We start from the raw sequence: 14888 nt of genomic DNA, 5'->3' as shown, positions 1-14888 counted from the left end.
ATTCTTAACTCCATTATTTACCCCCTTTTAAATCATAAGTGAAGAACATAAGGAAATACTGTTATTCATTAATTTATTTGAAGTGCTACAATGTCATATTTTTCAGTTTGCAGGTCATGAATGAGATAATGCAATTGATTTCCAAAAATCTCTGTTCTGAAGACTTACATGGGTTATATTTACAATTCAGCTTTCAAGACTCCTTTCCAGGAGTTACCGATTCATTGAGTTTGAATTGGAACCTGGGATTCCATACTTTCCACTAGTATCCTAAACTAGGTATGTTTGGCAAACACTTATTTAAATATAATCGAACATGCCCTTCAAGTTTTCAAATCAAGAAGCAAATAGAGATGGGATATAGGATTAGCATTTGATGCTTTACTGATTCCTTTCACTAAAGTAGTTAAAATTCTATTTAAAAATGATCTGCATCTGAGATATGATGAGTAAAACAGAACTTTCAAGGAATATTTACATAAGAGCACTACATTATCATCAAAGTTACACATTAAAAAAACAAAACAAAACAAACTCTTAATATAGCTTCAAAGGGTTGGCATTAGTTACATTCTGATATAAAGTGAGAGCCTCAGTCCTAGGTGTTATCTATCACAGAGTTTTCTGGCAAATGATTTAAAGGCTGTTTCAAAGTTACTAACAAAGTATACTCAATTCTGGGTAGAATATTCATGTTTAGTGTCTTTGTCTTTAGAGAATCCTAAAAAGCATGCAAAACCATTCATTCATATAAGTTCTTCCACTTTTGATCTGAAAATGTAGTTTCTATCAAGTGTAAGAAATAGAGCAAAAATAGGTCATAGGTTGTCCATATACCCTAGATATGGAGAGTTAATAGAAAACAGCACCCTGGACTGACCACATGCTAAGAGATGGTATCCAAGTTCCCAAATAGCAAGAGTCTAAGATTGACTTTGAAGAAAGATTGTAGCCTTGTGCTAATCTTCAAATTACACTCGGCTGGCTGCGGTCATTCTCTGCACTAGAGATCCGTTCCTCCTTCCTACTTCTCTTACTTCCTACACAGCCTTCTGCTAGCAAAAATTGAAAATGAGAAATCTAATTATATCCCAAACCTCCTCAAAAACTTCAATAGCTATATACAGCTGATATAATACAAATTAAACTCCTTTTCACTGAATGCTCATGGGCTGCCCTCTGCTCACGTTAAAACCCTTCTCAGTTCTTTCCTGACTCAAACTTTATGTTCTAGGAACTCTAAACTATACACTTGTAGTTCTCAAACATACCAGACTCTCATACCCTTATGTCTACATAAATACTGCCTGGGATGCTTTTACCTTGTTGGTCTTCAAGCATATGTTTGGCTATCATTCAAGTCTCACCTCTATTTTAATTTCTAAATCTTCTATCATGAACAGCTCATACATAAATCACCAACTATATTAAATTTAATTTAGTACATAATAGTATCAGTATTTCCTTGTATTTGTTCCCCAAATAGCTATAAATGCATCATGATTCTTCATTAAAACAATTTTATAATTGGTAATTAAGATCTTAGATTCATCATAGAATGCTACAGCTAAACATGTCCTTAGATTCATTTTAACATAGCTTCTTTCTGTTAAACACAGTGAGTATGAATACACTGCGTGAGTATGAATACACTGCATGAGGTCGTTTGGGAGTGAATCTCAGAGCTGAACTCTCCCAGATGTTTAAATGTCTTGATTCATTTTTCTTCTAAGATCACTGCTGTTTCCAAATGTTAGGAAAATAGAATGATTAAATCTTAATTTGAAGTCATCTGTGAGAAGCCTCACCTTAACCTCCTGACATAAAATAGATAAAAGTTAAAATATTCTGCTCTTATTTATGTTTTATCTGACTTTAATGAAAAGCTATTAAATGTTAAAAAAAAGAAGTCCTGTTCTAAGGTAAGACTTGTTTGTATCTACTTAAAAAATTCCTGGTTGTCCCAAATTTCCAAAAACAAAAAAAGCCTCAAATTCAAATGGAACATGAAAGTCAGTGAGGAATGTAGGTAGAACCTAATGTCACAATTATATGCACTGAATAATTATCAGCTTGGTCAACGGACTTGTAAAAATATACAAAAAGCAATGTCTAAATTCATGTGGCTGAGAATATACTGATTATTTCATACCCTGCCAGGAATAAGGAGGAGAAGTCTCTGGAATTCAAAATGTCAAACAAGAACCATTCACTCCAAGCTGGGTATTTCTGTATATACATTATTAATACATTTCAAATTCCTTTTCACATCATTTGTTAATAAAGTCTGTGATGGATCACATCTATTTGGAAGATCTCACTAAACAACAGAATCTGATCATCAAAGTTCTAAAGTATCTCAAGACATTATGTTTACTCTATATTGTCTTTAATTAAATCTGTTTCTGTAGATGTGGTCTTAGCATAATTTCTGCATCTCTGTTCACTTATCTTTGCTAGATAAGATATATGTATATTTCTGGGGAGGTTTCTTGTGAAGAACTGTGATGGATATGATATTTTACCTTGTTTCATTTTTTAGTTATTACCTCATGGTGTAAAGAGGTTCTAAAGAAGCTTAATATTATAGAAAACATAGGGAAATATTCCCATAAGTATCTTTATTTTATAGATGCTGGCAGAATACAAGAAACTCCCTGGTCAGAGATACAAGATTTTATTACTTGTAGCACAACGGCACCACAGGCTACATGGTTGCACTGCTTTCCCTCAGCACCCCCTCCCCTGTCCCATAGAGTGATACAGAGCAGCCCTGATGGATGCTGCACATGCAGAGGGTTTGCATCACAGGTAAGGAAACCAAAAGTTTAGGGAATCCCAATTATAAGGAAGCTGCTAGCGAACCTACCCATCTTTGTCCCAGATGGAGATACTATATTTATTATCTTGGACAGTAAACAAATCAGCACTCTGGCATGGAGAGAGCCATTAATGTTATCATTAAAGTTGTCCCCTATACAAACCTCCTTGGAAAGATTACTCCAGAATGAATACTTTCTAAAAACAGAGAGCACCAACCCCAGATGGGTTCACTGGTAAATTGTACCACTTAACGAAGGTATTCTACCAATTCTCTATAATCTCTTTCAGAGGACAGAAGTGGAGAGAACACTTCTTAACTCATTCTATGAGACCAGCATTACCCTAAAATCACACCAGAAAAATACATTACAAGAAAAGAAAACTACAGATCAATATCTCTCATGAAAATATATGTAAAAATCCTTACCAATATATTATCAAATAGAATCCAACAGTGTATAAAAAGAATTATATACCACAACCAAGTGGGGTTTATTGCAAACATAAAAAGGTGTTCAACATTTGAAAATCAATTAATGTAATCCATGACATCAATAAGCTAAAAAAAGAAAACTCACATGATCATATCAATAGGTACAGAAAAAGCATTTGGCAAAATCCAACATCTATTAATGATAGAAATTCTTAGTAAATAGGAATAGAGGAGAACTTCCTCAGCTTGATAACGAATATCTACAAGAAGTCTACAGCTAACATACTTAATGCTGAGAAACTTGAAGTTTTCCTACTCAGATCAGGTACAAGGCAAGAAAGTTTACTCTCACCACTCCCTCTCAATATCCTACTTGAAGTTCTAGTTAATGGGACAAGATAAGAAAAGGGAATAAATTTATACATGTAGGAAAGGAACACATAAAACTCTCTTTATTCACAGGTGACATGATTATCTGTAGAAAATCCAAAAGTATCAACAAATAAACTCCTGGAAGTAATAAACAATTATAGCAAGGTTAAAGAATACAAGGTTAATATATGTCAATCATTTTTCTATATACCAGTAATGAACACATGGAATTTGAAATAAAAAACACAATCCCATTTATATATTAGCCTCTGATAAATTACTTAAGTATACATCTAATAAAATGTGTAAAAGATCTATATGAGGAAAGCTACAAAATTCTGATAAATGAAATCAACTAAAGAAATGAAGAGATAGCCCATGTCATGGATAGGAATACACAATACTGTCAAGATGTCAGTTCTTCCCAACTTGATATATAGATTCAGTCACAATCAAAATCCTAGAAAGTTATTTATAGATAGCAACAAACTGCTTCTAAAGTTTAAATAGAGAGGCAAAAGCCTGACAATAGCCAAAATGATACTGAAGGTAAAGAACAAAGTTGAAAAACAAATATTACCCAATTTCAAGACTCACTATAAGGCTACACTAATTAAGAAAGTAGGGTGTTGGCAAAAGAACAAATAAATAGATCAACTGAACAGAACGGAAGCCCCAAAACAGAACTACATAAATATAGTCAACCAATCTTTGACAAAGGAGCAAAGGCAATGCAATGGTACAAAGACAGTTTCTTCAAGAAATGGCGCTAGAACAACTGGATACCGATATGCAAAAAAAAAAAAACACAAAAAAATCTAGGTACAGACTTATATCCTTCACAAAAATTAACAAAATGTAACACAGACTTAAATGTAAAATGCAGAACTATAAAATTCCTAAAAAGTAACATAGGCGAAAACCTACATGACCTTGGGTATGGTGATGACTTTTTAGGTACAACACAAAAAGCAAGATCCATGAAATAAATTGATAAGCTGGACTTAATTAAAATTAAAAACTGCTTTATGAAAGTCAATGTTCAGAGAATGAGAAGACAAACCAGAAACTGGGAAAAAAATATTTGAAAAGACACATCAGATAAAGACTGTTACCCAAAATATTAACAAAAGAACTCTTAAACTCTACAATAAGAAAACAACCAAATTAAAAACTAGGCAAGGGCTTCCCTGGTGGCGCAGTGGTTGAGAGTCCGCCTGCCGATGCAGGGGACACAGGTTCGTGCCCCGGTCCGGGAAGATCCCACATGCAGCGGAGCGGCTAGGCCATGGCCGCTGAGCCTGCACGTCCGGAGCCTGTGCCCCGCAACGGGAGAGGCCACAACAGTGAGAGGCCCGTGTACCGCAAAAAAAACCAACCAAACAAACAAACAAAAAAACTAGGCCAAGGACCCTTACTGACACCTCACCAAAGAAGATATACAAATGGTAAGTAAGCATTAGAAAAGGTGTTCCACATCATAAATCATCAGAGACATGCATATGAAGATGAGACACTACTACACACCTAGTAGAATGGGCAAAATCCAGAACGCTGACAACACCAACTTCTGAAGAAAATGTGGAGCAACAGGAACTCTCAGTCATTTCTGGAGTGAGTGCAAAATGGTACAGCCACTTCGGAAGATAGTTTGGCAACTTCTTACAAAACTAGACATATTCTTTCTATATGATCCAACACTCATGCTCCTTGGTATCTACCTGTTGACTTGAAACAAAGAGACTACCAGATATTTCTCCAGCAAAGATAGTTTTATTTGGGGTCAGCAGGGAATTGCAATTCAGGGTCTGCAACCATGGCAAGTCATATGCAAATCCTGCATAGCAAAGGAAGGAGAATGCTTTTATAGAGATGAAAAGGAGGTTGGGTAGGCTCTAGTAAACAAAAATTCCATGGCTTTTCATTGGCAGAGTCCTTGCCAGGAAAGAAATGGAGTCTTTCTTCATCCTGTTGGGCTCTCTTATCATCACAGGGTGTGAGAGCTCCCCACTTTGGTCTTCCTACTCTATTTAACTGAGATTTCTATTTATTATTATTATTATTTTATATAACCAAAGGATTCAAACATTTATATCCACAGAAATCCTGCAAACAGATGTTCATGGCAGTTTTATTCATAACTGCCTCAGCATGGGAGCAACCAAGATATCTTTCAGTAGGTAAATGGATAAACTGTGGTACATCCAGACAATAGAATATTATTCAACACCAAAAACAATGAACTATCAAGTTATGAAAAGATACAGAGGGACCTTAAATGCATCTTACTAAGTGAAAGAAGCCAGTCTGAAAAGGCTCCATATTGTATGATTCCAGTGGGGGATACTGATAATGGGGGAGGCTGTTTGGGTATAGGAAGTATATGGAAAATCTCTGTATCTTCCTCTCAATTCTGCTGTGAACCTAAAACTGTTCTAAAAATAAGTCAATAATAATAACAAAAACATTCCAGAACAAAAGTGGATTCAAGATGTGCAGAAACATGAGAGATCTATGGGAAATGTTCTCCCAAGTTTTCTAGAATCTTAAGGTTCATTAGGACCTATTCAAACCATTAGGTAATAACTAAATAGAACTGTGCAAATGACTTCTCAAAACATCCAATTTTGGCTGTAACCTCATTGTACACAAGAATCCAGTGGTAGCTGGATTCTTGTTTTCAGGTTCGGGTTCCCTAGGAGCAGAGACTAAAAGAAGGATTATTGTGCAAATGATATAGTAATGAAATTCTGTCATTAAAACCTATGAAAGTGTGAGGAAGCAAGATTAAGCATGAAAAAAAAAAAAGCTAGATAAAGATTTGATTTCAGCTGATCTCTAGCTTCAGCCTGAACCAACAGAGAGCATAAATGGCAGTACAAAGTTGTCAACCTTGAGGGAAGGTTGCTAGTTTTCTGTACTCCCGTATCTGTTAGTCTTTGGCTTTACCCATGCCTAGGCTGAGTGCAAAACTGTGAGCTACTTCTGGTTGTTTCAGAAAACTCAATTTTGCCAAGACCATTTTTCAGGATAAGGGAACAGAGTTCAACTACTGTCAGACAACAGCCATAGTAGCTGAAACATGGGCACTCCAGCCCAATAAAGGTGATATGGGCAGGGTACCAAACCGCGTTTACTACATAGTATAATGGCTTTATATAACATAATTAGGCTTCAAATAAAGTAATCTTAAGTTGCCTTAGAAATTTATTATATAAGTAGCCTTAACAAACACACATGTGTCAAATTCACCCATAAGCACACACATGTACTCATGTACACACAAACATGTATATATAGTTCCACTGTAACAGATATGGAATATGAAACATACATATTTAATTGACATAAATTTTTATACTTTATAATTTGTAAAGCATTTCTAATTAGAAAAGTGACTGATTCATCTTTATTATTTGCCTAGAGATTCTAGATAATGCCTGATTATATTTTTTCCTCACACATTCCCTGCAGTAAGTTCTAGCAATGAAAACATTTCAGATACATTAGCATTGCACCCAAGGTTGTGATAATTATTATTCAAAAGAATCTTGTAGTATATAAATATTTAAATTTCATACTAAGTATTTCAGTTTTGTGGCTTTTAGCACTCTCTTTAAATTGGTGCTTAATATAGGCTTCTTTGACTTTTCTTCCACTTTAAAAACAAAATAACCAACAATAGTAACCATAAGAGAATTCTGCTTTTCAAGCTTTCTTTAAAAGTTTGGCACCCTAGCAGGTGTTGGTGAGTCTTTATAAAGAAACAGAAACAGAAATTAAGGAATAATAACTGACTCCCTCTTTAAGGTACAATAATTCTGTTTCATTAAAAGTTATTTCCTTTTTTAAGAACTTAGGCAATCTTTTGTCCAAATTAAATATTCTTTTATATTTTCTTATACTAGGACACCTGTTGGCACATAAATTCAAAATGCCAATACACTGCTTTAATTATGTTTGTCATAGGGAACAGTCCTTTAGTGTTTTTCAGGGTGCTGAAGATTATAAGATGCAAAACATTCTATGGGCAAAAAATTAATGGATGTCCAGCAGACAAATTCCTTAAACAGTGGTGAAGGTCACTGAAGATGCCCTTCACTTATGCTGAAGTTGTCAGACTTCCTTTTCATTCAAAGATTTTGTCTTAGTGTGTGGAGATTTTAATTTGGGATGTGAGTTTGAATTACTAAATGAGAAAACTCTATTTGTTGTGACCTAAATGAGATATGTGTGAGAAATTCATTGCTGTTTAACATTCGGGGTAACAGAATCTTACACATTTCCTCGTGCTACTCTGGTTTGTTTTCACTACACCCAGTGACAAAGAGAGATGTCAAATATTGTTACTTTTTCAAGACAAGTAATACTTTACAAGTGTGATTTTGTGCAATCCTCATAATAATCCCTGGAGAAAGGTTATTTTTATCTCTGTTATTTAAAACAAGGGCATCCTTTAAGAGAAACATACATTACAAAATAGAAAAATTACTATTCTTGTCCTATGATTTGTATGAGAGCATGGGCACTATGGGCTGATATGAAGATGAATCTTTCAAGCTAGGTAAGTAAGGATAAGTCATCTCTTTCACCTCTTTGAAAGCAATTGCAAGAGATCTAAAAACCATGCAGAAGTACGATAAAGGTATAAAAAGAAACATAGATTCTGTTTCAAATACTGTATACTGTAAAGTATGAAAAAACTACAGAAACGAGAAGGAAAAAATGTTACAATTGTCTTGATGAAATAAATTATTGATCTACTGGCATTTCAAAGTAGAAAGCCAATAGCTGTTTATCTATAGAATTACAAAAACACACACATTAATATTTAAGTAATGATCTAGGGATACTGAAAAACGTTTAATTTTTCATCAATCTAATATAATACAGTGGTTAAATATGTTTAATATTGGGCCTTTATGACATTTCATTTTGATGAAAACTGATGATTCATGAAGTTGCAACATGTATAACAGAAGGGTATTTGACAGAAAGTCAAAACATCTGGCTTCTATTTGTAAATATCTCATGACCTTTCTGAATATCAGTTTCTTCACCTGTTAAATAAAGAGGCTGGATCAAATTATCTGTAAATTCTTTTTTGGATGAATATATTATGATTCTATGTATGAAAACACTCTGGAACCAAAATATATCTTTAAACAAATGTACTGAAATACTTATAAGGCCTGTATATTGAAATGTAAATTTTCATTAGTATTTTAAATTATATTTTATATTTAGAAAATCTAAGTAATTTTATTTTATTAAAATATATACACAGGGGCTTCCCTGGTGGTGCAGTGGTTAAGAATCTGCCTGACAATGCAGGGGACACGGGTTCGAACCCTGGTCCGGGAAGATCCCACATGCGGCATAACAACTAAGCCCACAAGCCACAACTACTGGACCCGCATGCCACAACTATTGAAGCCCGTGTGCCTAGACCCTGTGCTCCACAACAAGAGAAGCCACCACAATGAGAAGCCTGCACACCTCAACGATGAGTAGCCCCTGCTCGCTCCAACTAGAGAAAGCCCGCGCGCAGCAATGAAGACTCAACACAGCCGAAAATAAATAAATAAAATAAATAAATTAGAAAAATATATATATATACAGGTAGTATAATTTTCTTATAAAATACATTTCTCTAATATATAATTAAATATTGATCCCAGAATACATCTAATTTAGACAACTGTTTTATAAAACATTACTCTATATCTAAAGGACTATTGAGATTTCACACATTCAAAATGAGAATGATTATTAAATAACAAATTCTTACTTTTTTATAATTTAGCCCATGATTATTGGATCATAAGGATTTTTAATAAGCACTGAAAATTAAGATCACATTATTTTTAACTATAATTACTGAGCAATTTAATGTCTTTTTAAAGGGATATGTGGCTATTTAAATAAAAAGTAAAACTTTTGTTCACAGTTTTATATTATCATAATATTTTACCTCTTATTCACAGTGTATTGTAGCTGTTTGCAAGAGTGACTGAGTGAGTTGTATGCTTTCTTCTTCACAATATGAGTTTGTACCAAGAAACTGTAAAAAATTAGAAATTGTTATAAATATGAGGTAAGTAATTTTGGAGCCTGATCCTCAAACCAGAGTTTCACATTTCGCATTCTCTGGTATATCTATCTGGCTATCAATAGATAGATAGGTAGATGATAGATAGATAGATAGAGATGTGCCTGGAATGTAATGGTAGTAACTTTGAAATCTGATCATCTTCCAGGGAGGAATACTTTATTTAAATATATGTGTATAATGGGATGTTATTTTAAAAGGAGTTATTTTCATTGAAAAGTGCAGTAGTTTAGAAATATGATCAACAGATTCACTCTTCTTGGAATCACTCTGATTGGAAGGATACACAGAAAACAATTGACTACTTCTCTTTTTTATTCCTGAGACCACCAATCTCTTGTCTCTGGGCTCAGGTCCTACTCTAACATTAGTTACTGCCACCAACTATCAACATAATCAGTGTTCAAGCTTCACAACAGAGCTGTCAAATTTCATACTGTTAATCTCTTTGATCATGAAAATCCTTACATTTATCAGTCAAATATATTCCAATGTGCTGACAATGAAAATAATACACAGGCACACCTTGGAGATATTGAAGGTTCAGTACTAAACCATTGCCATAAGGCAAATATTGCAATATAACAAGTTGTACGAATTTGGGGGTTCCCAGTGCATACAGAAATTATGTTTACACTATACTGTAGTCTATTAAGTGTGCAATAGCATTATATTTAAAAAACAATGTACATACTTCAATTAAAAAATACTTTATTGCTAAAAAAATGGTAATCATCATCTGAACCTTCAGCAAGGCATAATCTCTTTGCTGGTGGAGGGTCTTGCCTTGATGTTGATGGCAGCTGACTGATCAGGGTGGTGGCTGCTGAAGGCTGGGGTGGCTGTGACAGTTTCTTAAAATAAGACAACAATTAAGTCTGCTACACTGATTGACTCTTCTGTTCAAGAACAATTTCTCTGTAGCATGCTGTACGGCTTGGTCACATTTTACCTACAGTAGAAATTCTTTAAAAATTGAAGTCAGTCCTCTCAGAACTTGCTGCAGCAATTCAGTAACAACTTCAGGTTTCACTTCTAATTCAAGTTCTCCTGCTATTTCCACTACATCTGTACATCTGCAGTTACTTCCTATACTGAAGTCTTGAACTCCTCCAAGTCATCCCTGAGGGTTAGAAACAGCTTCTCCCAAACTTCTGTTAATGTTGATATTTTGACCTCTGCCCATGAGTTACAAATGTTCTTAATGGCATCTAAGATGGTGAATACTTTCCAGGAGGTTTTTGATTGACTTTGCCCAAATCCATCAGAGGAATCACTATTCCTGGCAGTTATACCCTTAGGAAATGTATTACTTCAATAATATGACTTGAAAGTCAAAATTTTCACTTGATCCATGGGCTGAAGAATGGATGTCGTGTTTGCAGGCACAAAAACCAACATTATCCTCATTGTTCATCTCCACTACAGCCCTTGGGTGACCGGTTGCCATTGTCAATGAGCAGTAATATTTTGAAAGGCATCTTTTTTCTGAGCAGTAGGTCAGATGATTAAAAGATTCAAGAAACCATGTTGTAAACAGATGTGCTGTCATCCATGTACCCTAATGTTGGCTTTAAAAACCCTTCTCTAAAAGCCATCAAGGAGTTCAGGTCTTTTGAGCATTAGATGCATAGTTTCCTTGCTTGGTGCCCTGCAAATGCCATAATTTCCTTCACCATAACCAGGTATCAGCAGACTGGCTTTGCTGCATGTTGGGCAAGCAAACCTGAGTTCGACTGGTATCTTACACAGTAAAGACAAAAACCTCAAAGTTACCTAGGGGTCCTTTCAGCTGAGCATGTGACGCAAAAAACATATGATGAGATACATGATAGAGAGAGTGTTTTTACATTTTGTAGATTAAAATCTATTTTGAATGTTTCAAATATTTTCTTTTTCATAGAATATTGTTTGGAATTCAGAAAATTACTAGCTTTTTGCAGACCAGTGTACACTGGGACAGTCATATTTAAAAGTTAACTCACTTAAGTCACTTAGAAAAATAAATGGAATTGAAGATGTACACTTTTATATAGTCCATCACATTTCAAATTACAAGCTCTTATGCATCAGAAAACAATGACTGTTCATTAAACCATTATTACCCTCAAGATTTCCTTCTCTGTACTCTCCTACCAACATCCTCACCCTCATATGCTATCTCAGCCAAGAAAGAAGGGACTACCTGGATAAAATGAATTTACAGCTTTTCATTATAGATATCTGATTGTATTACTGGAGTTGCTCTATGAATCTGAGAACACAACGTGACTTTAGTTGTAAGTCTACTGGAACAGAGAAGAAAGTTCATGCTCATAAATCGAGCAATTCTATCAACAAGAATCAAATAGCAACAGACAGTTTTTTTGGACTATATCTATGACAGGTAATTATCAAAGGAAACTGGGAACCTAACAGCATATAAGAATATGGAGGAAGATAGCAGTTAGAAGACTCTAAAGTTTTAGAAGTACACTTAAGCCCTTTCCAGCAGTGGGGGAAGGTGGGGGCGATGAAGTGGGAGGGTGGGGCCACCCGGGGACCCTAGATACCTTTCTAGAGCATGAGCTTGGGCATGAGCACCAGCTGCAACTGCTTTTCTTTGGGGCGGGGGGTACCAGCAAGTACAAACAGTACCCTCGTCTAACTGTTCCAGGGATGAAGAGGACACAGCATGTCCCCACCCCCATCAGCACCCTCCCTGCCACTCAGATGCTTCTTGACTCCTCCATCTCCACCTGCTTCCTCCACTCTGAGCCCAGCGTGTCCCTGTTCCCTATGTTCTCCCTGTCCTATGGGGAGAAGGAGCCAAAGACAGCGGGGTTTGCCTAGCAGCCCTCAGAAAGCTCTGCTTCCAGCTTTGCTGCCGTTTGTTCAAGGACCTTGAGATCACCATGTGTATACATACATTCTGTCAAAGATGCTCCGTGAAGTCAGAGAAGGGTCCTGTGGACAATGCCAAGCTGATGGTGGTAGAGAACACCAGTGCGGTGGCTGAGCAGATCTGGGAGCTCTTCATTCACTGAAAGCGTGTCTGCACCATGGCAGGGATCAGAAGCCATCTTCTTGGATGTGGACCTCCATGGTGCCTTTTACCATCAAGCTTAGTGCTTAGAAGGACCAAAAGGGAAGCTGTGACTACAGCCCCAATGTGCCCCCAACAACCCCAGCTACCTGCTCTTCCTCAAGATGAACCTGGAGGCTCATCTCCAAGAGTGTGAACACATCAAGTATCCTCATTCCAAGTACTGGCACATGTTCAATGGGAACCAGGACACGTATGAGACACACCTGGGGACATGCCACTTCAAGAGCTTAAATGGATTCCTGCAGTCAAGGGACAAATGCTTCCATGAGATACACGTAGTGCTGGCCTGGAAGGCCCAGGAAAATCACTCTCTTTCTTCCATGCTGGGCAAAGTCTCAGAGAATACTGACAAGCTGATGAAGAGCCTTGAGCTCAAGTTTGATGTCATGGACAAAAAATAGAGCCAGCTCAGCTACGACCTCATGGAGTTCCAGAGGGAGGTATCTAATGTTGAAAGACAAGCTGTCCCACGTCAGTGCATGGCTGAACACGGGCATCCTAGGATCCTAAGACCCTCACCAGGTTTTCAAGTTCAAAGGAAACTTTCTGGTCCATCAGTGCCCCATCTGCTGTCTCTGTTCTATTCCATGGATGACCTGCCCTTAGGGGCTCCTCTGACCAGACCACCAATACATGGGACACATGTACCACCTTGCATTCAGGGGTACAATCTCTACAGTGCTCAGAAGACTGCACCACCACCAGGTAGGGTGTCCAGAACCTGCAGAAGACCAACATAATCCAGGCCCACAACAGCCCAATGTACATGCTGGTCTGTTTGCATAACATGCTCTTGAGTGGTCTCCTGAAGGCCATAAAGACCTGGGACATTATGGGTACCAAACTGCAGTTGAAGAAGGATCTCACAGGCCTCAACAAGTGGGTGTGGGCAGTGGTGGCTGTTCAAGCAGCTTCTACCAGACAAGCAAGATCTGGGACATTTGGAAGTTCAACTGCATCCATGTCCTGCAGACATCTGGTGGCAGTATCTACTCTATTAACGTGATGAATCACTTCATCGTGTGTGGCACCTATGAGAATCTCATGCATGTGTGGGATATTGAGTCCAAGAAGCATGTATGGACCTTGACTGGCAGGCCACATGGGCACCGTGTATGCCCTGGTGGTTATCTTGATGTCAGACCAGATCAAAGTCTTCAGCACATGCTACTACCAGTCCCTCAAGGTTTGGAATAGGGACAACATCATCTACATGCAGATCCTGCTATATCAACAGGGCAGGGTGACTGTACTGGTTGTGTCCCGGGACCAACTTTTAGGGGCTGTGGGTAGTACTGTGAAGGTTTGGATTTGCTAACAGAGAATCCAGGCTGGGTCTTGGCTTTCTCTCCTGGCTGGCCACTCAGGTGGTCTCAGGGTCTCTGCCTGCCCTGTGAGCACAGGCAAACAACTCAGTCAGCCAGGAAATGCTTGGCCCCATCCTGGTTGCTGCCAGAACAATGTGAGTTCTCTCTCTCTGGGTGCCCAGTCCACTCTCTATCTCTACCCCAAATGGACTGCTGGCCATTTTACTCATGTTTTCTACTGTTTTTAGACTGTATGTAGATTTGATTAGTTCCCGATTAAAATAAAAGCTGCACAGAATGTGAAAAAAAAAGTAAACTAATCTGGACAAAGATATGGAGTTGGCTTTAGTTAGACAAAGAGTCTATCAAGACTGGTCAAATTACAAGTTCCTGTTTATAAAAATTCTCTCAAGCTGTTTATCCTAAAGATGGCATTTGAGCAACTGATAAGTTTCCTGCTCTAGTTGGTGATGTCCATAACCTGACCTAATTAGCACTTTAAAGTAATATCCAGCTAAATCCATCAACATAGGCATTTGTGCTAGCTTAAGCAGTATTTGTGGAATTATTTCTGGGTTATATTTTCTTATGCATGGTTTAAATCTAAGAGCTATCATACAAGTAGTCTCTACACAAAAGTAATTCTGATCAACTCTCTGCACTTATAAATCCCACACAGTTGAGAAAGAAAATGGATGTTGTACAAAAGATTCAAATGACAACAGCTGCAAACAAACTGTGCCCCTGGCACAT

At 37.0% G+C, this 14888-nt stretch overlaps 1 pseudogene; it reads left to right on the top strand.

The window, feature by feature from the left end:
* The first annotated feature begins 12398 nt into the window (after positions 1–12398).
* Positions 12399–14146, top strand: LOC115853307 (E3 ubiquitin-protein ligase TRAF7 pseudogene; annotated as a pseudogene).
* The last annotated feature ends 742 nt before the right edge of the window (positions 14147–14888 follow it).

This window comes from Globicephala melas, chromosome 18 (assembly GCF_963455315.2).
Source record: "Globicephala melas chromosome 18, mGloMel1.2, whole genome shotgun sequence".
In the NCBI taxonomy this organism is placed as follows: Eukaryota; Metazoa; Chordata; class Mammalia; order Artiodactyla; family Delphinidae; genus Globicephala; species Globicephala melas.
This window is presented reverse-complemented; position numbering and strand designations above follow the sequence as displayed.